The sequence below is a fragment of the Ambystoma mexicanum genome, chromosome 10 (genome assembly GCF_040938575.1).
Source record: "Ambystoma mexicanum isolate Mex_15411 chromosome 10, UKY_AmexF1_1, whole genome shotgun sequence".
Classification (NCBI taxonomy): Eukaryota; Metazoa; Chordata; class Amphibia; order Caudata; family Ambystomatidae; genus Ambystoma; species Ambystoma mexicanum.
In genome coordinates this window covers 990,934,452-990,959,640 of record NC_090932.1, presented here as the reverse complement: position 1 = coordinate 990,959,640, position 25,189 = coordinate 990,934,452, and the positions used below count along the sequence as shown (strand labels likewise).

The 25,189-nt window shown below is 44.6% G+C and overlaps 1 long non-coding RNA gene across 1 annotated transcript in view; it reads left to right on the top strand.

The window, feature by feature from the left end:
• The first annotated feature begins 3,548 nt into the window (after positions 1 to 3,548).
• The window catches only part of LOC138493264 (uncharacterized), an 89,072-nt gene continuing 67,431 nt past the window's right edge, over positions 3,549 to 25,189 (top strand). Inside the window, exons 1-2 of the long non-coding RNA XR_011276338.1 lie at positions 3,549 to 3,628; positions 14,415 to 14,542. This is a non-coding gene — a long non-coding RNA (uncharacterized lncRNA). The remainder of the gene's footprint in view (positions 3,629 to 14,414; positions 14,543 to 25,189) is intronic.

Here is a 25,189-nt window from a genome sequence, read left to right as displayed (position 1 = left end):
TGTGATTAGTCCTATAGCCACGCAATGAGTGTTTGGCTGGAGCCACCAAGGTGTTCTTACAGTGGTATTCCATGTGTATAAATACCTGATCACAATAATTGATACTGGTTGCCCAGACCAGAATTTAATGTGCCACCAATTATATGAGCAGACAGCAACTCGAAAAAAAATTCCCAAAGGGCTGACAAAGACAATAGGGTATTGCTGTTCTTCATAGATGTCTGAAAGGACATGCTCCAAAAGTGGTAGTCTGTATTTATTGAGCCAAACCATTAGCTAAAGTAAACTCAGGATCGGGTCTCTGACGCCAGGAAAAAGACCATACGATTGATGTCTCAGAAACAACCTTCACACAAAAAGTATCGATAATCTCAAGGTCAAATAACAATTAGTTGGTATACCTGGAAACCAGGTGAATGACATAACAGCAAAGTTAGCATTAGCTCGACGTATTCCCTGGGCTTCCATTTGATCCAACCCAGACATAGATTTCATAGGTTTGGTGATAGTGTCTAAAGTACCTTGCCTGATATATGTTTCTAACACCTTTGTCTTGCTGGTATATATCCATTTATAGTATTATAGTTGTAAAGAACTTTTTTCTCTTCGCAAAGTGAGGTCCATGCTTAACGGACATAATAATAATAATAATAATAATAATAATAATAATAATAATAATAATAATAATAATATCAGAACATCATTTTAAAAATATTTAGGGATGATATGAATCATCTAGTGAGCACTGGGACATTTTTCTGTTTTTACATCTTCATGTATTAGGATTTCTTGTTTACCAATCATTGACTTGGAGTAATATTTTCAGTATTTGTGACCTACTCAGCTAGGACTCTCAATAATTAAGATACATGTTGGCCAAATGGATACTAGCGCCTTGCGTGCAACTTGGGTAAACTAGGACATCTCAATGACCATGTGACTCTGGGGCCTTTAAGATGATTATGTTCAGCCATTTATATCACAAACCTAGCAAATACATGTTTATACCATGCCCGAGGACATATATTTATATCGTACATTGTCCTGCCTGTCAAGAGTGTGCTCCTATGTCATCTCTATCCCTATTCAACCTTCATCGAATGATGCTTTTGATCCTTGATGTGTTGTGGTGATCTGTTTCCATTCATAGACAGTTATAACCTTGAGTGATAAAGGCTGTTTTACCCCTGGGAATAACAAGATAAACGTAAGGTATAGGTATCTGTAAACGCACAAGCGTCGCCAAAGCTATGTTCCTACCCTTCTTGCATATCCACAGGTAGAACCTCTTACAACTGTACTCTATTCCTAACACAATACTATCAGTTTGGGTTTCCCAGAAAGGAAATTAGTGTTTGTAATGCGGACCCTTCCTCAATGAGCTATTCAATCAGCTTTATAAAAATGTTCTACTGACCAAATTCAATTCTCGGCTCATCGTGGAGTTCCACCAAGGGTCTAATTCACAAATGAGGTCCTTGCCCTGGTCTACATGTTGCCACATCATCGGTGCCATGCACAGAACATGGACATGTGCTGCATTAACCAAAAATATACATGTTTCAATGTGCAGGGCTTCTAACTGTGAGTTTGTCGGTGGAATTGAATATGTCTCTTTAGTGGGGCTTCCCAGAAGGCTGGATTCAGTCCCAGACTGCACCCATGTCTGAAAGAGCCTCATGCCCCACTCATTTATCATTGTGAAGTGTGTTAATCTGCATACTGTCAGCTTGACTGCTGCTAGACTTTTTGCTTGTGCACCTCCAACTTGGCATTGAAAGGGTGAATAAGAATCTCCACGATTAGTAGTAAGTGTGTTTTTATGGACAATCCTTGAATACATCCAGCTAGCCCTCTTGTACCTCGGTCCATCTCCCTTGGAATCTCCTTGTCACCCGCAAATAGGTGCCCCTTTTGGTTTGCACTGAATTGCCATCACCTCCTTCACCCTGCAAGCCTCTTTGCTGCTGTCCATTTATCAATATTATGGATATGCCCTCATCAACACGGCATATGTTATTGTGCATCAGGGCACACTCACGGGACTCCAAGTGTGACACGCACTACCAATTGGTGGTTTATCCTAATCACTAATAACTATAGTGGAGTTAATCTGGGGGCAGACACATCATCTTCAGTATGCTCCTTTGCACCTATAAACAGACATTTTTGCTTCTGTTCATCATTGTGTGAATTGATATTTTGATAACGTTATGGTTATAAGTATGAAACAATCACTGGTCTACTATTTGTTCCACATTGGAATTAGGTGTTTAATCATTTAACTAATTAATTGTGCACTTTAGCGCGTTATTGCTTATTAAAATGTATTTTAAAGTATAACCCAAAATTAATCTTGGTTGTGAAATCACTTTTGTGGGTGCTTCTTTTAAAGAAAAAAGTCACTTACGTGGAATCTACATTGCTAGAAAAAATCTACCATGTACTTCTCTTGGCTGCTGCATCTGAAATAACGAAACAAACAATACGTGCATTTTAATTGCATGATTACAGAATTGTTCTGTTGTACTTTGCTATAAAAAATTAAATAGAACTGTCATGTACTATAAGAGATGCGTTTATGAGCACAGTGCATGTCCATTCGCATATTGGCACATCTGCCGATGCCACAGGCAACAACGCTCTGTCGCAATGATGGATGTATTAAGGGGAAAGAAATGATTGGTGTTATGTTTTCAAGTTTGTTCTTTTTTTTTAAAAGTTGTCATGTTAACGTACGTCCATCCCATCTAAAGATTTTGCTAACATCTCAAATGATCAACTTCATACTGGTGTATGGCAAGCACAGTCATATCATTGGCCATAGCAGAAAACTTGATCATGCACCCCTTACCACACACAATGGGCCTCATTACAAGCCTGCCGTTCCGGAAACAATGGTACTGGTAAGCTTACCAGCACTGCTGTTTCTGGACCGGCATACTACAGGTCTGCTTAGCAGAGACTCTGTGTCCAGCAGGTTGACCCTGCTGTGCACAGCGCCAATGGTAAGGCGACCGCCACGGAAGCAGCGGCATCGTTAACAATGATGCTGGTGCTTCCGTGTTTCCCATTCCCGTTCAGTCCTATGGGACTCTATGGGAATGGGGAATTACAATTTACATTCCAGACCGGCGGGGTTGTAATCCCCTGGTGTTACCGGCAAGTCAGGTGCTGGTAAATATGTATGGGTGCGGCGGCAACCCACCAGCAATACCGGCAAGGTAATGAGGCCCATTGTTAATCCCGCCAGTCCCAATGTTCAAAAGAAGCTCCTACTCCATTACCAGGCAGCACTTCCTGCTAACCACTCCTCCTAAAGGTTAGCCCGATACCTACAGGATGGATGGGAGCTGGACACTGCGTTATTCATAAATGTGGTTACGCTAATGTCAGAGTGTTTGCAAACAGCAAAACCCAGTCATGGTGTTCATAAACACAGCAACATGAAAACAAAGTTAAGAAATACTGTGATGATGTGCTCAGTATAGGCATAAAGTAGTGGCCAAAGAACATAACAATGGCCCTTCTCTACATCGTTACCACAGCTGCAGCATTCGTCATGGAGTGAACACTAAGAAAAAGTGTCCCGGAATGTGTCAAGTGGGAAAAGCAAGACACGACCAAGGTTGGTGTGAACTAAAAATTGTGTAATTTTGTTTAACTTTTTTCTATGAATAACGTGATTTGAGCAAGGCAAATCTATTGGTAACTCAAGTGTGAGGGGTATAAAGAAACTAAAACTCAGCGTCTTTCACCGGTAACCCCTTTCTGATTCCCCTTATTTTACATTATGAGTATTTATACAGCACGCATTCGCCCGAAAGCATCTTGGCGCAAAAAACAAAGCAGGTGGGCTGAGAAAATGTTGATGACAATTTAAAACAGCAGGGTTTTCAGTAGGCGCCGAAACTGGTAATGGTTTTCATTACCCCTAAGTGAAGGTGCTAGATTGTTCCACAAGTTTGCAGCAGCGACTGAGAAAGCACATCCACCTACACTGGACAACCAAAACCAGGGAACTTCAATCAAACGAGCATCCAAAGAACAGAGAGGACGCCTATGGAAGTAAGGCGCATTTCTCCTGTAAGTATTCCGGACCTTGCCCATAAAAAGCCTGTTGGAAAAATACGCTGAGATTTAAACACAATCCTCTTACCAACTGGCAAACCAATGAAGATCTTTCAGTACCAGGGAGAAGTGAGCACCTTAGGGTGACCCACTAGCCACATGAGTTACAAGAATTTCTACTAAGGAGGTCACCACGCGAGTAGATGGACTGGAAGGTAGTCAAGGACTCTACGGAGAATTCTCAGATGGTAATGCCCAGTCTGACAGATGTGACTGGCCTGTGCCTCGATAGAAAGGGATGCAGAAATCTTAACACCAAGATGTTTACCACTGCAACTGGCACAAGTGGAGTCCCCAGCGCAGGAGGCCAAAAAGAGGATGTCCATAGGGAAAAGGCAGGTGGAGCTGAAGCAGGGCCCACCACCAGGACCTCCATCATGTCTCTATTGGGTTTTAATCAATTGTCACCCATCCAACGACCCATGGCCCCCAAGCACTCCAGGAACCACACTGACACCCCAGATTCAGACAGATCCAGTCGAACAAAGATCTAGCTGTTGTTGGCGTACAAGTAACAGTGAAGGCTGTGGGAGTGGATGAGGTGAACCAGTGGCTGCATATCTGATATCATATGATATAAGTCATTTATAACGCACCTGTAAACAAGTGTTTCTAGGCTCGACAAGACAAGGAAGATAAGACTGACGGAGGACAGAACAACAATCTTAACAGGCCATGTGTCATTCAGATCGTGCAAGTGCAGGAGGTGGAGGATGGGAGGGGGGTACGTGCCGGCGGCGGGAGGGGATAGTAGAATGTGCAAAGGAACAAATAAGTGCTGCCAGGGAGGAGGCTCTTGAGTGCAGGAAGTCAGGGGACTGTAGGGTTGTACATATAGTCCTTAAATGGTTGGGAAGCCCAGAGGCAGTGCAAGGGCAACTGGTTGTGTAGGAGCCTGGTCCTGTAAATTCAGTGGGTGGCCAGGTAACCAGTTTGTGAACCAGACAGGGGCTTCAGCAAGGAAGAGGGAGAGAGAAAGAGAAAGCAAAAAGGAAGATCTTGAGTTGCCAGAAGGAAGAATAGAGAGAGTTTCAGAGGTTGTGAAAGAGCCCCGAGAAGGGGCTAGAAGCATGCAAGTGGATATTGAGGTCTCTGAGGAAGAGATGTTGAGAGGTAGAGGCAAGGAGGGTGGAGGAGAGGTCAGCCACTCGGAGAGGAAGCGGGCAACCTGACCAGGCGGCCTATAGATGGTGGCCACAGTGAGATAGAGGCCAGGAGAGATAGAGAGCCATCTGTCAAACACTCCTTAGACCATCTACCGTCTCTTCGAAGAGCTTGATCTGGATATGCACAGTCTCACAGAGACTTCATTCACGGCCAGCTCTGTCATGAGTTTTCACACTCTCCCGCCCGATAGCTACAAAATCCTCTCCGAACCAAGAACCAACCATCCTCGAGGGGCTGTAGCCCTGATCTTCCCTGAGTGGATCCCTGCTTCTGTCACTCCTACGCAGGCCTAATTCTCCTTTTAATGTCTGGTCTGCAAGCTCTCTATCTCTCCTGCTCTCTCTCTAAATGTGGCCACCAACTACAGGCCACTTGGCCAGATTACACAGTTCCTCTCAGAATGGGTGGACCTCACCTTTTCACTTCTTGTCTCTCCCTCTAAACACCTCCTCCTCAGAGATCTCAACATCCACCTGGATGCCTCCGACTACTCCTCTGGGCTCTTCCACCACCTCTTTGACTTTCTCTACCATTCCATTCTACCCACTGGTCCAACACACTCTACCGAACAAACCTTGGATGTTCTCATCTCTTCAGACATCCCCCTCTCTAACCCTCTCCCTACTCCTCTCTCTTGGACTGCCCACTTTCTGCTCTCCTCCCACCTGAACTTTCCTGTCCTCCATGCAAAACCCACCCCAGCACTTCCACTTCCTCCTCAGTCATTCGGCCCATGAAGCGAGTGTCAGTGGCCGACCTGTGCCTCCAGTTTCTCTGCTCCTTCTACTCTTGCAGCTGGCTCCCACTCTGACACAGCCCTCTCCAACCTGTTTCTTTCTGTCTCCAACAGTCTGGACAACCTTGTGCCTGTCATGAGGATCCGCCTGAAGCCTACCTCCAAGTGCAATGCTTTGTATGACTCCAACCTGGCCATCCTGAAAGATAAGTGGAGGGATTCCGAGTGTATGTGGGGGGCATCGGTTTCATCCTCTGACAAACTAGCCTGCCACCTTCTCCAAAGGCAATGCAGACTCTCCATCTTCTCCAAGAAGATGGTCCATATTCAATTCCGTGTCACTGTGACCTCTAACAACACGGCCAAACTCTTTAAAATCTGCAAGGAGGTGGCCAATCCTACTGCAGCCTCCACCTCTCCTGTTCCCTCTCAGGCCATCTGCTAGACTCTGGCTTCTCAATTCACCACTAAATCCCATGATATCATGTCCTCACTTTCCTATTCCTCTCTCTCTCTCTCTCTCTCTCTCTCTCTCTCTCTCTCTCTCTCTCTCTCTCTCTCTCTCTCTCTCTCTCTCTCTCTCTCTTTCTCTCTCTCCCTCTATCTCTCTCTGGCCCCCTTTGGCCACCTCTTCTCCTCCTATCCTTCTTTCATCCCTCTCTTCGATAACACCTGAAAATATTTCTAGTCAACTTAGATCTATGAAAGTGTCTTCCAAATAGTTGATCCCCTGCCCTTCCACAACTATCAAGGACCACATTCCTACCCTTGCTCCAGCCCTGGCCAATTTCTGTAATCAGTCTGTCGCCAATGGATCTTTACCCTCTCTCTTCAAGCACTCCAATGAGCTCCTGTAATGCTGGAAATGCATCGGAGGGACAAGGCCTTCGTATCCTTGTCCTTTACTGTGTGTTCTATTGTGTTTTCCGCACAGGAGTTCATGTGGGACTCCTGACGGTGCAGCTCTCTCTCTTTTGGTTTGGTGAACAGACCCATGGGATACCCTTACGGCACCCATGGGTGGGGGTACAACCCTGTGCCCCTAGTGTATGTTTTTGGGCACCTGTGGGTGGCCCACAGAGCAGGGTATGGGCTGGTGGCAGCTCCATGCTGAATTTGACAGGTTCGCTGAGTATCCTCCATTTTGGGATACCCAGGCCCTGGCATTGGAATCAGTTGATTCCTGATGGAAGACAAGATGGCACCTGTGGCCTCTTGCTTTCTATTGCCTGATACCTTGTTTTCCCAAAGTCCTGGGAAGCCCTGACTCTGTCCCTTCCCCCTGACTGACTGTTGGGTGGAAGTTCCATATATGGTGTTGTTGTGAAGTCAAGTCCAGACTGGCTGGAGCCTTCCCATTGACTGTATTTTGTGGGTACACCCTGTGGGTGGGACCTGGGTGAATGGAGTATGTGACCAATATGCACTTCTTGTTGTGGCTGTCTGGTTTCTGGTATGAGAGACAAAGGGCCTCATTACACGGACAGCAGTAATCATGGCGCTATTAGCGGTACCGTTATTTGCCCTGAAGTCCCTCACTGGAGCCCTTCCTTAACGTGTGGTCTGGCCACACGTTAAGGACGGGACCCGCTGAGGGACCTCGTAGTATGGCGCTAAGGGATTACTGGCACCGGTGCCCTTACTGGTGCCGGTAATCCCTTAGTGCCATCCGTGTAATGAGGCCCAAAGACTGAGACAGCCCTGCCCGAAACTGGCCTGAATGCAGTGTGTAGAGTTGAATGGCTGGGTACTTGTCCCAATCCACATTCCTTGTTGTGAGTGTCTGAGAGGGAGGAGGATGGCCTGAATGCACTGTATGCCTGATTGGCCGATTGACTGCATGAATGCCCTTCTGTATGATTGCCTGCTGAGTGCGACCCAGCAGTGTGGATGAGAGACAGGATAGTATATCTGGGGACCTATCACCATTGGAAATTGTTCAGAAGTTGTGTCTACACTTGAGGAGTAACTGGAACTACTGATCCTCGACGCCCAGCTGGAAGAAGAGGACTTGCTGTTGCATTTGCTTCAACCTGATCTGAAAGCTACTGAACTCGTCAAGGACTGATCCAAGAGAGGTCCTGGTAAGGCGCCCTTTTCCCATGCTCCGAGGGACCATCAAGCACCGCTAACCTTCGCCGAAGCTCCCTGGAAGTCAGACCCTCGAAAGGCTGCTGTCCCGAGACGGGACCGCTGAGGAGAACGAAGTGAAGCACGCGCACTTCGCCGCTGTTGAAGTCCATTGCTGTCGATCAGGGTTTTCAGGTTTGTGTAACCGCTGGAGGCTCGTTGAAGTTGTGTTTCCCAGACGCAGGGACCGCTTGACACCCGCTCCTTTGCCTAAGAACATTTGAATCGAAGCACTCCCTTGTCTGCAACATCGACCGCTTTGTCCTGCCGGAGAAAGTCAAGGCCGCCGACGCACCAAGGAGAATCCGCCGGTGGGTTTCCTGCCCCCTGAATGCCACAAAGACTTTGACGACTCAACGCCCTTGCTGGGCCACAGTTCTTCTGAAACTCTTTGCGGTTCTGGACAATCAATCACCGAGGTGCCCCGCACACCTCATCCTCGCAGGACGTCGCTGACGAGCACCGCCTGGATCGACATCGTGGTCTCGGCACCCTCGAACCTCTCATTGACACAGTTGATGCCAAGTTCACCTTCTTTGAACCCTCTCAACGATCTGTGGCTCCTGCTTTAAATGGAGTCACTCAAGAAGGATCCGTTGACGCTTCTTCGAAGAACTCTACTCCACCAGGTACATTGGGGGGTAAAAACATTATAGAAGAGAACAAGACTATTGAGCAATATATGGACTGGGCTTGTGCTATATATCTTTATTTTACAGGTTGCCCAGGTGGGGGGATCTCCACACAGAACTGTGCTTAGCGGTAGAGGCTAGTATTCTGCCTATTGTTTCAAACCTCTTGCTTTCCCTCCTATCTCTATTGCTGGTTTCCTTGTTATTGATCTGTGTGACATTCTAGCAGTATAGTTGATGCATTTTAATTAGATCTGATAATATTGGTGATACCACTATAGAATTGTATACATTTACATTGTTGATTTCCGAGTACAAAGTGCGTTATTGTGATAGTGTACGTACCTTTTTTATTATTTATATAAAGATTGTGTTTTCAGTAATACAGTGTGTGGACATTCCTTTGTGGGGGTTCGGGGACTACACTGTACTTAAGAACCAGCCTGCATCACCTCCTGAGAAGCTAGGCCTTGATAGCTTGTCCATTGCTACCTTATTGAGAATCTTGGCTGGGGTCCTCTGTGCCTCTCCTCTACCATATAGAGAGCAGAAGTACAGACACCCCCACCGGTATCTTTACAGCACCCCCTTCTAAAAAAGCCTTCTGCCGATCCTTCCTGTCTGGCAAACTATTGCCCGATCTCCATCACTCAATTCCTGGGCAAACTCCTGGAAAAGCTGGCCATCTCCAAGCTAACGCTCCACTCAGCATCTGTTGGTTGTCTCCATGGCCATCAGTCTGGCTTTAGAGCAGCCAGAGGCACGCAAACTGTTCTTGAACATCTGTGAAGATCTGTTCTCTTACCTTGACTCCAGCTCTCCTGCTGTTCTCATCCTCCTTGACCTTTCCTCTGCCCATAATACGGTCAATCACACCATCCTGATTTTTCAACTGATTTTTTGACCCAAGAACTTGGGCATCATGGATCAGGTTCTAGCGTGACTGACCTCCTTCCTCTTGGACCGACCCTCCCAGGTCCAACTTGGGTCTTTTCTCTCAACCCCCTCTCTCTCCAATTGTGGTGTCCCCCAGGGCTCTATCATCACACCCTGGCTTTTCTATGCCTGCCTCCTCCCTTTGGCGCACCTGATTCCCACCTTCTCATCTAACTTCTAGTGTTATGTGGATGACACACAGCTTTCATTCAGGCTTCCATCAGCCTCCTCTCCTTCCTCATTCATTCCTGACTGTATATCCTCGATTCAGGGATGGTGCGCTTCCAACGATCTCTGCCTCAACACCAGTAAGATTGAAATTCTTCCCATTGAGAGGCCTGCTCTTGCTTTCCCTCTTGCACTCTGGCCACCCTCATTGGGCCCTCTACCCTCACCTTCCTCTGAGGTGACAAATCTGGGGTCATCATCAACTCCAGCCTCTCCTTCTCTCCTCACATAACAGGCTTTGCCACCAAGACCCACTTCCAGCTACACCTCCTCAGAGGTATTCTTCCTTTTCTCACCTTCCCCCAGAAGCTCACTGTCTCCATAACTCTGGTTCACACCAGGCTGGACAACTGCAACAGTCTCTTTCTCAAGCTGCCTAACTCTACTCTTTGCCCCCTTCAACTTATCCTGAACAGGACTGTGAGCTTTATCCTTGGCCTTCAGCCCTGAAATCTCTGCACGGTCTTATAGTAGATGTATGGATCAAGATCAAGAATCTTTGCATCACCCACAAGGCTTTCTTGGGCTGGGGTCTGCACTATATCCAACTTGCTCTGCCTAAATACCTTCCCTCTAGAGCTCTTTGCTCAGCTCCCTCAAACTCTCTGAGGGCCAGATGCTTCTCTAAGCATAGAGTGGGTGGTAGATCTCTTTCCTCCGGTGTTGCCTCCCTCTGGAATGGCCTCCCTGCCCCTCTCAAACTTCAGCCAGACCAGGTGCCCTTTCCGGAATCTGCTCAAGACCTTCTTTTTTTCCTCTGCCTTCTCTCGTCCTCTTCCTTGCTACCCTTCCTGTCTGCCTGCCCTGACTGGTTGCCAGGTACCCTCAGAATCTCAAAGGGTACCAGGCCCCTTCATGTCTTCCTGCACTGCCTCTGGGCCCAACGTTCACTAAGGAGCTGTAACTGCTAATACCCTCTGCCTTCCTGCACTTACCCAGAGCCGTGCTGCACTTTTTGCACTTAGTCAGAGCCATGGTGCCCTGACCACACTTCCCCTACCCTCTCCCCTGCACTTCCCCCGTCATTTTCGCCCTTGCATTTTGTTGTTGCACTTGCACAATCTGAATGACACAAGACCTAGAACGATCATTTGTCCAGTCTTCCCACTGTCTCCCTCACTTGGCTTGTGGCACCAAGAAACACTTGTGTACAGGCACACTATAAATACCAAATCATATCATGTCAGAGACTCAAGGAGTTCACGATGAAGAGAAGGAGTGAAATTGGGCAGAAATTGGCCGAGTTAGTGGGGTTAAGTGCAGGCTTCTTAATAAGTGGAATGATGAGTGCCTGTTTCAGTTCTGCTGGGATAGTGCCCTAAGAGCAAGAGGCATTTGCAGCTTGAGCCACACTCTTAGATGTTTTCAGCTTAATACCCTTGATGATTAAATACCTTGGTTAATAAAAATGGGGGTTTGAGTTTTACGGAGAAAAAGGAAACATCATTTTGCATCTCCAATTACTTTCTTGCAGGGAAAATCTAAACAGAGACTATGGTCTGTTCCAAAGTTGCAGAGGATGGCCTTGTTCTGGTTCCACATGAATGTCCAATTGATCAAGCAGTTCTTTGTCTCCAGTTTGCAGGTTTTGTAGGGATTCACAATCATTATCAGTTGAGTATAATGTTCAGGGCTTCCATTGCCAACTGTTCCTATTATTGAGAAAACCTCCTATGGGAGGTTGAGGTGATGGTGTTATCTTTTAGGGTCTGGTTTGTTCAGTGAGGGTCTCAGAGTTGGACTCATGGATTTTCTTACATGTGGGACAGCTCCCTGCTGTAGCACTCTCATTCCCAGCACACCCTCTCTGTCACCACATTTGCTACACTCTCTCACCCCTTGTCAGGTTTAATTTCACACTTCTCAATGGTTCTAGATTCTTCCCTGAACTGACCAGGCCCACCAGAGCCACCCTGATTTTCCTCTCAATGAGTACCGATTTTCCTGTCACCTAATTAGGTATAGTATTATCTATCTCTCTCTATCTCCTCTTTCTGCCATTGATGTTAAAGACTGCCAACTCTTTCCCCTTCCTTTTCTTGTTTTCCTTATCCTTCTGCTCTTCCAACTTGCCCATACTCTTTCTTTCTAGATGGTATTGAAGCTTCTCTCTAATTTCTTCTATGTCAGCAATTCTCCTTAGATGACACTCTCTCTTTCTATAACGTCCTCACAACTCTCTCGCTTTCTGCAATGGTAAACCTCCTCCTCTTGCCAGCACATATTTGCCCCCTGGTAAATATGGTCTCTTTCCCCAATCTCCTCCCAACCACATTTCTTCTGATTGCCTGCATCCACCACTCCAAACAACTCTCCTCCCTCTGGTGTCATCTCTTTGTTTGTCCAACCTCTTCCAGATTCCTCCTCCCACATCCAACTCCCTCCAATCTCAAGCTGTGTCCTGCTGCTCTCTTCACTGCATATTTCTCTCTCTTGACAATCTCTGACAAACGGCTGCTTCTAACGCTTACTCATGCTCCCAATGATGAAAGACTGAACTGGCTGACCTTTACAGTAGAGTCGATCCTTCCCTTGAATGGTGCTTAATGATATTGAGATCACCTATGCGCTGGGGCTGTATTATTTTGTGATTGCACCATGGATTTGTGGTCATGTGGCTTGGAAGCAGGATGGCAGTGGGTTACATGAAGGCCTGCCAGCATCTTGGATCCCACACGGATAATGGGAAGATATTGAATCACCCTCCCAAACCCTCCAATCCATTCTATATCCTGTCCTTGCCAGAATAGTTATGGGCCTCAATGATGTTCCTGCAATTGAATGTGGAGTTAAGACATCTTCTGGTAAGCAATTTATTGGACTGTTACATATAAACTTTCATCCTATTAGCAACGCCAAAAGAAAAGCATGTCCAACCAAGCTCATGATTAATTGTCTCACAAAAATAATGGCCTTCTTTAATTACAAAAAAAACAAATGTAATTATTATTTATCAATCACAGACCACAACTGCTCTTTTTCTTGCAATGCCTAACAATTATTTTAAAAAATAGTACATCGCTATGGAGAAGGAAAACTCTCTCCGGGTGGTGAGTGGTCGTCCTGCTTGCTAGTGTTTTGTAAAAATGTCTCCTGAATGAATCTGCTGCGGTTTCCTAATACAAGATGGTTGGTTGATTGCATTTCCTGATCATTATATACAATTCTATGATTGGCCATTAAGAACGTGGTTGTCTTTCAGTGCCTAAACTGTGCCTACGCTAACTAGGCAGGTCAGGTTTTGAACAATGTCTATCAACTACTGAATTGTGATCGACACATCCCGCAGTGGAGCCCTAGAAGTTTCATTCACATGGAGAACCTTTAAACAACACTAGGAAACAAGACAACTGGCCCTGTCTGTTGCAGAAGAAGTATCCTAAAATGCAAAGTCCCTGGTGTAGAGAAAAATGTAGTTAAAATGACGTATTCACCCAATTATTTACATCTCTTCTATGGTTCTTCAGTGTACGTCTCTTCTATGGTTCTAGATGCAATTTCTCCTCAAAACTACCTTAATAATGCAGGCAGCAATGGTTTGGCATTTTTGAAGGCAAGAGGTGTTTGCTCCTTATCAAAAGGAAATTGCAGTTGTCTAGCCTTGACGGTATGTTTGCTCCAGCGATAGTTGCACAGTGCCTCACTGATAGGAAGGGGTGGATGTTTCGTAGTAGCAGGAGGTAGTACCAGCAGTTCCTTGAGACTTGGTTTACATGAGTTTCTGTACCCTAGATGGTTCAAGCTAGATGCCTAGTGTTATTGCTATAATCACAAGAGGAAATTCACTGTTCTATATTTTGAAGCTCTGATATTCTGAAGTTAATTTGGAACTTGCTTGTGAGGAACCTAAGATCAATAGTTTAGTTTTACTAACATTTAGGGGTGTCCAGTCATTTGGTCGACTGAAAACTGGTCGAATGACATTTGGTCGACGCAATTTGGGTTTTCGTTTTTTAAAAAAAGGGGTTTTTAGAGAAAAAAGGGGGTAGGGGGGACCCCCCCAAAAAAATAAAAAAAGGGGTGAAAATAAAAATAAAAAAAAATTCGACCATTTTGGTTTTCGACCAAATTGGTTCGACCATTTGTCTGGTCGACCAATTTTTTTCGACCAAATGTCTGGCAACCCATTTAGGCACAGCTGGTTCTTTGTCATCCAAGATTCCACTAGAATTTGTGTGTTCAAATGTGGCCTCATCATGCTCATAATGTCCACTGATGTCTAAGACGAGCTGTGCATCATTGGCGTAGTTGGTGAATAATATACCCTTCCCTCTAGCAGTGTACAGAGTGGTTGGCTATATATTTTAAAGAGGACAGGAGACATGTATGCTCCTTGGGGGAATGCTGCAATGTATGGGTGCTGGGAGGGACAAAGAACCCCCCGCCCCCAGTAGAAGCTGGACATGTGCTGTGCCAGAAATTACTTCACCCAGTCTGTTGTTTCCTTTGCACAGTTGCCGAGGTCTACCAATGTTTGGAGCACGCGTTCATGGTCAAGGAGATGAAACACCGCCGACAGTTCAAGAAGGACCTTTAATCCGGCTTTTCCTTTGTCGATGGTACTCAGCATGCAAGACTGAAGGTCAATAAGGGTTGTTTCTGTGCTACGCACTGGTCTATTGCCTGATTGTCTGCTGTGGAGGGTCCCATTTGCTTCCACAGTAGCTTGAAGCTGTGAGGTGGCCACTTTATCCAACATTTTTAAGAGGATGTTAGTGTTGGTAATGGGCCATAAATTGGCAATATCGTTGGGATCCAAACTTTTTACCAGTGGGATGACTTACACAAATTTGCCATCTGGGACGTGCTAGTCATGGAAAGACAAATTGACAAGGTGGGTGAGAAAAGGAGCAATACCTCTTTATGGTCCAGGATCATTTTAGGTGGAAAAATGTTTTCAGGGCAGGAGGTGAGGCACACGGTAGCAAGTGCTCTCTCCATGTCTGCAGAAGTAATAGAAGAACACCTGAACTTAGAGTGTTCAATGTTCTTTAAGAGGTTGTGTTCTATGCTTCCTATAGTTGGAGAATTGGTCTGTTTTTTTATTTGTTTTATTTTATCACAGGCTTTGGTCACTTTCAATGCAAACGCTGCCTGAATCTCTGCACAGTCTTGGGCCAATAGAGATAGTGGTACTAATTGGGATCTCAATGTTTCCATTGATTTAAGGATCTCAAACAATTTCCTTGGACTGTTAGAAGCATCATTGATCTGTTTATTAAACAAGTTCTTATTTTTTCAATGATAGTTTTTTATAGAACTTTTCGAGAATGTTCAATGCAGATTTATTGGCATCTGACAGATGTTTTAGCCACTGAGTTTCAAGGTTTCTTATCGACTTTTTCAGCAGAAGGCTGAGTTCTGGGGTAAATCGATTTGGGAGGCCCACATTATCTCAGACTGACTTGGTTTTAAGGGGCACGATTCTGTTTAGTAATCCTGTGATTGTTCTGTTATAAGAGGTCAAAAGCATCTCGTCTTAGTCTGAATCTGATGTATTAGTCATAAACTCAGCCAAGTGCCCCTGAAGATCGGATGGTTGTAACTTTTTAAAGTTATGACTGGTGACTTCATTTGGTGTTTTGCTGATTTTTGAGGGGTTCCTGTAATTGAAAATGGAAACCGAAGGTGTAATGGTCAGACCATATGCACAGAGGTACTGTCCATATACACAGTTTGGTTCATTGCCACCACCCAATCCAGCATATTGATTTGGCTTTGGTAGGGTTGTTATTGCAAACTTCATGGTTGATGTTATTAAGGGTTGATTCCAGGTCAATGGCATCTTTATCCGCCATATTGCCCTGCGGTTTAAGTCCTCTAGAAAGAGGGTTGAGCAAATCGATGCATTTCATTTACTCAGAATCTGGGAGATTTCTTCAATGAAATCTGGCATTTCGGAGGTGGGGCAGTAGATCAAAATAAAGGTGACCCAGCTGTGGTCAGTGGGGGTCATTTTGAGACGAAGGATTTCACAGTCTGAGCAAAGGCACAGGGCAGTGAAAAGATTAATGCTGCTTTTTGCGATAATGGCCACCCTCCCTGTGGCCCTGAACCCGATTTTACAATAGATGGTATAACCCTCTGGAACAGCAAGATCAATCAAGCGTCTACTGGTCTCTGTGATCATGTTTCAGACAGACAAAGCATATCTAGATGCCTCTTTGTTATAAAGTTGTGTATGTCTGAAGTGAGCTTGTTGAGGGATATGGTATTCAGCAGGGCCATTTTCATGGTGATGTTTAGCTTTACAGGAGTTAGGCCAGCCCTCTTCTTTGAACATTAGTGGAGGTAAGGCACACAGAAATTGATCTGTTGCTGGGGCTTCTTAAAGCCCCCATCAGATCCAGGTTTTGATTAGAAAGGTCTCTCGAGGTGGAGGGCCTGTGGTGCAAAGTAGCGTAGGCTGTGGTACATATTGTTTCCTTATTAGCTTCAGGGATAGATGTATGAGCTGCGTTGGAGCTCAGACATTCTGACTCTACAATTACCCTGGGGAAGACTATCAGGAAGACTGGGCTTTCTTCTGCTGGTGACGGGTGAGGCCCGAGCTGTGCTGGTGCAGTATAAGGGCATTGGAGGTCATAGTAGCGACCTGGATCCGGAGAAGAACCAGGTACTTCCCTTAATTTTGACTGTAAGTACATATTGACAATTGCCAAACGATTGGCCTTTTGCGCTGCCGTAGCAGTTTGAGACAATTTGCGTAGCCCATGATCTTTAACAAATTTCAATTTAAGACAGGGCAGCAGGGGTAGATTTTAGTGATTCCTCTGGCGCTACTAATACAAGAGTGGCTTGGGCAGGTTATGAAAAATAACACTGTAACAGAGTAACATTTCCATGGATGAAGCAACAACCAGGCTAATAGGTAAACCCTAAGATACCTGGGGGCAACCATACGTAGACTCCCTGCTCACTGTGCTCAGAGAGGCGCAGCTTCACCTCACTGATCCAACAAGGCTGAAACACGTGTATGGGGTTGCTGTTGGTACTCTTGTTCAGAGAGGGATTGCCGTAGCATTTCGGTGCTGGACTGCCCATGTGGGCATGACAAAGACTGATATGCAAATGGATATTTCCCATCTGTGAAAGGTACAGTGAGCAAAAAGCGTGTGCTGCAAACTCTCATCTCAGAACAGGTTATCATGCCATGTTCTTTCTGGAGAAGAGCGCCTGCTACCTTTTTTTGAAATAATAGGTAAACCAGCTAAGTATCAGAAATCACTCAGGAAGGGCTAGTTTATCTGGAGGCCAGAGTTGTAAGCCACTGAGAACACCGATGCCGGACGATGACCGGAAAAGACCAGCTTGTTGCAGGTGTGCTTGCGCTCGTCTGTCTGGTCACCAATTAAGAATATGGACATGCTGGAGGGAATTGGGGTATCCCGCCCAGTTAGTATTCCGTAGCACAATACATACTTTGTATAAACCACCACCTGCAGAACAAGTTAAAACATGCTAATCTAGCAGTTTGTTGCAAGTCAAATCTAGCTATGCCTAGAAAAATGTTGTTCTTACAAGCGGTGTGATTTCAACTTTTGCAGCACAAACAAATGGATTTTGCAATAGTGTGGTTGAATGTCAAATACAGACTAAGTCTGTCAAATGCGCACAGTAAATATGATGCGTTTCACAAGAAGAGCAATATAAATCTGGCTGTTCCAGTATGGCAGCCTAAAATCATATATAGCAGGGGTAGTTAACGATCAACAAGAACTTCACAAATACTGTGGCAGGAGAGTACCTCAGGGGTAGAAAGAGGAACAGGGAATGGAAAAGGCAAGGTCCTTACCCCTCATTAAGACAAGGTGAGATGAACCGAATATTCAAGAAAATTGTGTGCTTAAAGGAGACTACAAGGGAAAACAATCTCCCTGGAATAACCTTGAACTATATGCTCATACTAAATGGTGAAAACAGAAGGGACAAAGGGAACAGGTTATTTTCCTCAAAACTGTAGAAGTGTAATAAAGTGGAGAAACTTAAGGGAAAAGTTGTCCCCCTTGAAAATGTGAAGTGAAACTCTATATAGAGAAAGAGACTCAAGGGAAGATCGATTTGGAACAGTGGAGCCTTATGATGTATTTTCCAGAAGTACCTGCCAGACAGTGAAAGACCAGAAGAAACATAGGGGAAGGGAGGAGCCTTCCTCTTGTGGAACGTTATTCCTTTTCTTTTTTGTGCCTTGGGATGTTATGCATAGATTATAGAGATCCCTTGTGCAGCTTATATTGAGTTTAGAGTGTAAGGGTCAGTTTATGTTTTTTTGGACACTAGACAGACGACGCTCTTTGGATTCAGATCCTGACACAGATGTTCATTAGTTTAATTGAGGCAGGGAACCCCCTCATAGACCTAGGGACAGATAGGATTTCCCCAACCACTCTTATTATTTTGACAATAAAGGTACTTTTTTTTATAGAAAACCTTTTTCACTCTGCCCGAGTCTTACTCTTGATCCCTATCAGCATCAAATATAATTCAGATTTAACTAAAACAATGTACATGCTGTGCACGGCACAACATTCCATCTGCTCCCACGATCTTGCACTCTAATAGGTTATTCCCAGCACATGATGAATTGTGGAAGACTATACAATGCAGAGAGACAACTTTCCAGTTTTGATGAAGACAAGGATTTGGTAACCGGTAAATGTCAGACACCAAAAGTGGAGAGGGTTGCTTCTTGGTGTGTGTGTGGTGTTGGTAAACATATAGATGTAGTAGGTAGGGAGAGACCATAGCATGCCATTGCCTATTGTGCAGATATGGTTTGTATTCCTATGATTGATATAATAAATCGCACCACTTGACAAAGGTTTCCCACAGGGCACAGCCACCCCTTAACATTCTCAGATTATCGTACTGAACACTCTGACCCTTAAAGTGTGCAGGCTCTCACAGGATGCAGCTACCACTTAAAGCTCTCGGGCTATCCCAAATCGTGCTGCCATCCCTTAAACCTCATATTCTCCCCTACAGAGTGCTGCCACTTCTTAACTTTCACTGGCTCACCAAAAAGAACAGCTTCCTTTTACCGTTCACAGCACTCTCACAAAGGCTCCTCTGTCATGACCATGCTGTTCCCGAAACTGCTGCCACAGTCTTCCCATGAGGCCAGTCACTTCTCCATAATTGCCTGATTCCTACCCCCTGCACAGGAACCTACATCTGGGAAGAATGGTGCACCTCCATGTCCCTCAGCATGTTAGAATCTATCACTGTGGAGTGCAGCTCTCCTCAGCGTACAGGCAAGAAAAATGCAAGAATTGTGTGCATGTCTCATCACCCTTCCAAAATACCGGTATGAACATTGCAGTTGCATATTGGCTGAACATTGCAGTATGGAAGTTCAGATCTAGTGGTGAGTGGTTAGCAGGTTATCTATGGCTAGCAAACGCATCTGCCAGGTTATCTGTGAAAGAGAATTTGTATTGCAGTTGTCTGTATATAAAAACGAAGCTCAGTGTGGTCGGGTAGAGGTGTATCAGAATAGGAGAAGTGATTTGCAGTCTGGTATATTGTCTAACAGTTACATTTGAACATGTATGCAGTCACTTTTACAGGGCTAATTCCTTGTCCACTCTTAGAGATTATGTTGCTTTATATAATCTTGTACCACTGGACATTTCCGAGTGTATAACCAGGGAGTAGACATGTGTGAGACAGGTCTGTGTGGTGAAAAATAGGTCTGATTTATCCTCACTGTTAAACTCGCAAAAGTCTGAAAACTGTTTAGCATTAATGGGTTCCATGTGTTAATATTCCTGCAAAAATATCACCATACAAAAATATCACCATATTTTTGTAGCCATATTAAGGCATGGAACCTGCGGGGGATTCCCCTGCATCCCCACATTATTTTTAAAGGAGCAGGGGACACCCCTGCAACCCCTGCTCCCAAAAACCCCCAAAATGACCCCCCTCCCCCAGAAATATTGCCTATGGCTGTTCCAGACGATCATATATACAGCAACATTGTTGGTGTGGATAATATGTAGTGATACACATTATTGCTGGTCCGTAGGTTTTCCTTGTAAGGTCCACATGTTGTCTGGTTTGTGTGGGTCGAGCATTCTTTGTGAGGGTGTGCTTCAGAAACCCATCGAATTGCTACACTAATCTTCAAGGAGAGTACTCAAGTTGTTCTTGGTATTATGTAGGGGTCTGGGTTCCAATACAAATTGGTGGGGGAGTGGTGTTTTGTGACAACAAGTGATCTGTGCTGATTCCTACAGTAAAGTGTTTCGGGTGATATGTGTTCAACATTTTGGGGTCCGCATAAGAACCGCGGAGTGACACTACATGAGGGAGTCTTCGATGATTGATGTGTGTTGCACATTTACAGAGTGTGTTGATGGCTTGTGGGGAGTGAGGGCCATCTGCTCTAGGTGAGGGAAGGCATACATCAAGGTATTGTGTGATGAAGAAGGTCAGGGATCTTGCAGGGGGCTTGTTAGGATTCACGCTAATGTTTTCTAATGAAATATTTCATTAGTGTCTTGCAAGAGGACTTTTAAGATGTCATGTCTCTGCTTCGTGACTATCATAATATTTAGAAGTGAGAGATCTCGCCAGGACATACCTCTGTTGACTTGTGCTGTTGGATATATTCACTGAGTGTTGCAGAGTTGTTATCTGCTACAGCCTAGCAAGCTCACCTTGAATGTATTGCACATTTCAGAATTAAAACAGAGCAATTGCATCTTGTAATTATTGTATATATCAATAGATTATCAATGCAATATTTCTATAAATGATGGACGCCAAAATCAGAACATTTGGCCAAAATGTTTAGGTTTTCAATGTAAGTTGGCAGACAAGATGTTACCACTAAGAGTTACCACTTGGTAAAAAACAACTTAAATAACTGGTATGGTAAATAATAAGCACATTTCCTAGTGGTGGAAATGTACACATATAGAGAACTGTATCAAGGTAAACAAAGCCGCTATAGTTAAAACGAATTCCCTCATCAGACTTTTAGATTTGCATTCATATTTCCACTCATCTTTGTTCGAAATCACTGCCACCGTTTTCATGTTCCCATTACTGAATAGTTTTACCCCTAGGCACGAGCAGAAGGTTCTGCCGGGGTGTTTCTTACCTCTGTTCCCCGGCTCTTGTTCATCTATTCCAATATGCAGGGCTGTATTCTTGCTGCTCGTTGTTATTATTTTATCAAAGCAGGGCAATGCATTGAAAGGATTCTATTACATTGGCAGTCACAGGAAAAGATCTGCAGCATCATTTATGCATGATTATTAATTAATACATGCTCATGTTAACCTTTGCTCATTATGACTAAATTCAAATGCACCACCGGTTCAGCTGAGTATTTGAGCCAATTAGCCCACTACTTTGATTAACTTAAACGAACTTATTTTAATGATTTGAACAACTATCTTAATTGTAATACTGAACTATGGCTTTGCATATAAATTGAAATACATTAATTGACTGAAATAAATGAGAATGTTGTCACTTTTTGACATGCAATTTCTTATGGCTCATTCCACACTGTTGTAATTTGGTGATTTTACATCATGTATTAGGCAGCCGACTGAAATACATAAAGATGTTGAGATAGCACATGGAGGTAGCTCAGTGAGGTAAGTACTTGACGCTGTTTTTATCTTGCCGATTACAGGCTTCAAAACCCACCAAATGGGGTTTAGCTATTCGACATTTGAGGTTGGTCAACCATTATTTTTTTTGTTTGTTTTGTTTTACAGGATACCAAAATGTAAAAATCATGGTAATATTGTCCATATAATCCACAGTGGCTTATTGATAGTAGAGCAATATATTTAAGTTCAATGATTTACCTTTTGTGCGGGACCCAATGACAATTCTACCAATCAATTGAACTACAATCAATGCACTGCTCATAGTTCATCTCCTTTAATGTGTCTGATGGCCCATTGATTTTGTTTTTACTGATTTGTTTATTAAAATCAATGAAGTTATTGATTTTAATCTGGTTCGCCCTGCTAGAAAACTGCATACTTTGCATTTTTTAAGTATCTAGAACAGTAAAACCCTCTGTTACTATTTGGAAGCATGCACGTTTTTGCTTAACACTGTTGCAATTTGGAAGCAAATGCATGTTGTTCATCTCCCCTTCCCACCCTTGCTGTTTAATTCCACTCATGTTTCCTTTTGGACGAAGCTGTATGAGAAATAATAATAATTACCTGCTATTCATGTATTTCTGTGTACATCTAAACATCTGCCTCGATTGCCAACTCTTCCCATCATCCCATTCTCGTCAAATTGTACACTCTGCATCACTAATAATACTGATCAGAGAGTGCAACTGTTTATAACGTGTCCCCTATGTTGAGGTTGCCAGAAATAACTTGACTATGCAATGATGGCGCAGCATTGTTATTTCTGCATTTGTATTATTGGCAATCTCTCAGAAACAGATCCTAATTGTCTGGCCATTCTAAAATCAACCCTATCTAATCTCAGGGAGTTGATCCCGTGATTCACCCTGAGTGGTCAAAGAGATCAGATATTGTTGGGACTTCTCAAAGTTGCATGTTTTTCTGTTAACAGTGCAACTACTTTTTTACAACCATTTCCCCCATTCTAGGACCCTACGTTCGTAAATTGGTGCCCTAATTTCGGGCCCAGGTCCCTACCCACCCAGTTGCACACCCGCACTGTCTCCCGGCAACCCTTGCACTTGGGTCTGTATCTGTAACCCTACTGTCCACCCACCTGCACTTTTGGACACCTGCTGTCTGCACTTAGCCTTGCACCTGCCAACTGCTGGCCACACTTCTTGTTATTGTTTTGATCCCATGTACTGCATTGCCCCTCCCCTTTCCCCTGGCACTTTTCCCCTCTCCCTCCCCTGCACTTGCGCAATCTCAATGTCACTTGGCTTAGTAAGATTGTTGTCTCTGTCCTCCCGTCTTTGCCTTATCACGCCTTGAAACACTTGTGTAGAGGCGCGTTACAAATGTCACATCATATCATATCATATCATATCATACACCCTATTGCGTTACAGAGAAACAGAAATCTTTTTAACTGTACAATTATGAAGCTTCGGTAACATCTCTGCCTGTTACGCATGTAGCTGGGTTTATTTTAGCCAGGGGTGAATGAAGGAAATCAAATTATCTCAAAGACATAATACATAGATATTATATGTGTTAAAGGTCCAGGCTAGTCACAAGAGATGACTTCAACAGCAGGTGTCTATGTGGGATATTACCCTTCATACTTCAAGACAAGAAGTCATTGTTAGTAGGAGCCGTAGTAACTAGTCGCTTGTACTATGGTAATGCACTCTCGGGCAGGGGGTCGGGGGGCACATCAATTATAAAACATTAGCAGACTTCACGTGGCTCCAAACTGAATGGTTTCTGAGCATAGGAAGCGTGATCAGGAGCAAGCTGTGTGTAGGAATCTGCTGAGGCCTCCAATAGAGTAGAGAACTCAGCTCATGGATCACTGAACCACTTTCTAAAGCATATCAATGGGCCAGCTCATGCCGACTTTAAAGATAGCATCACACAGGATATCCCAGATGGAACCTTTGCTTTATGAAGGATCAAAGACTATTCATGCCTGGGACTGTTACACCCAACGAGGTAACATTTTCATCTTTGGGAGCATTGGAATTAATTTCCAAATTCCATTCATGGCAGCGTAACTTTTTTCTAGCTTTGGTCCCGTGGTGAAGCAGCACCTGTACTGGTAGGTGTTAGGTATGGTTTCCATTGGAGTTAAGATCTGCTCTGAGAGGTGATATATGAATTTTAAAATTTGCACAGACTGACTGAGAGAAAAACATGAAATACAATACAGGGAGACCTCCTTTTTTTGCTGGTGCCACTCACATTTCTGTCACTCTGCCTCTGCCCTATGCCATTGAAACATGGTGCACTATCCTCTCATCTGCCCCATCTCCCACTAAGCTTATAGTTCTACTACTTTGGTTTGGGAACTCCTACCACTGATCCTCCCTATCCTTGAAGAGCCCTCACATTTATTCTCTCTTCAGTGAAATACCTCTACATTTAGTTGCCCCAGTTTGCAAGAGGCCATTTGTAGGAGTGCAGTGTTGCAGAGTATTTTGCCTTGTATGGCCTATCTCTGAATAACCTACCCTGCCCCTAAAATCTCATACCGCCTTAAAGTACACATACAAAGCCCCCGCAAATTGCTGCCAGAGGCCTAGCCATTAGCACATCAGCACTAATAAAGCCACAAAGAAGCTCTCCTCTTAAGCCATATCATCCATTCCCACATCAGCAGCTAGCTGGAGCCAAATCACTATAATGTATTCGATCTTGGTCTCGTCCCTAAGGATAACATCTCCATCAAACCCATAACAATTAGATCATCACAAAGTTGATATGATATGCTATGGTATTTATAACACGCCTATACACAAGTGTTTAGGGGCCCTCCATCGCCCCCTCCCTTTACCCTCCTGTGAGGAAAAAACAAAGTTGTCATCTTTGACTCCTCTCTCTCCTACTCTCCTCACATCACAGACCTTGCCAAGAAGACCCACTTTCAGTTGTACTTCCTCAGAGGCATTCTCCCTTACCTCACCTTCCCCCAGAAACTCAATGCCAGAGCTCTGGTCCTCTACGGGCTGGACTACTGCAACAACCTCTACCTCAATCTACCTAACTCCTCCCTTTGCCTCCTTCAACTAATCAGGAAAAGAACTGTGAGACTTGTCCTTGGCCTCATGGCCAGGGACTGTATCTCTCCAGCCCTAAAATTCTCCACTGCCTTGTGCTTGCTACAAGGATTATGTTCAAAACCCTCTGCACCATCCACAAGGCTTTCTGGAGCCTGGAACCCCAGTACATCCAACTCCCTCTCCCTAAATATCTTTCAGCTCGAGCCCTTCATTTTTCTAGCTCCAACTTTCTGCAGATCAGATGTTTCTCCAAGTAGAGAGTGGGGGGGGGGGGTAGATCTCTCTCCTCTGCAGGTGCCTCACTCTGGAGTGCCCTCCCTGCCCCTCTAAGACTTGAGCCGGATCTCCTTAAGTTCTGGAAGCTTCTCAAGACCCCCCTTTTCTCTTCTTCCTTCCCTTTCCCCTTCCCCTGCTCATGTTCCCCCTCTGCTACTTAAGTGGTTGCCTGGTTCCATCAGATTCTCAGAGGGCCCAAAGCCTTCTCCTACCAGTCTACCCCTGCACTTGGTCTCCTCTGACCCCCCACATCGCACCTGAACTTGCCCCTCT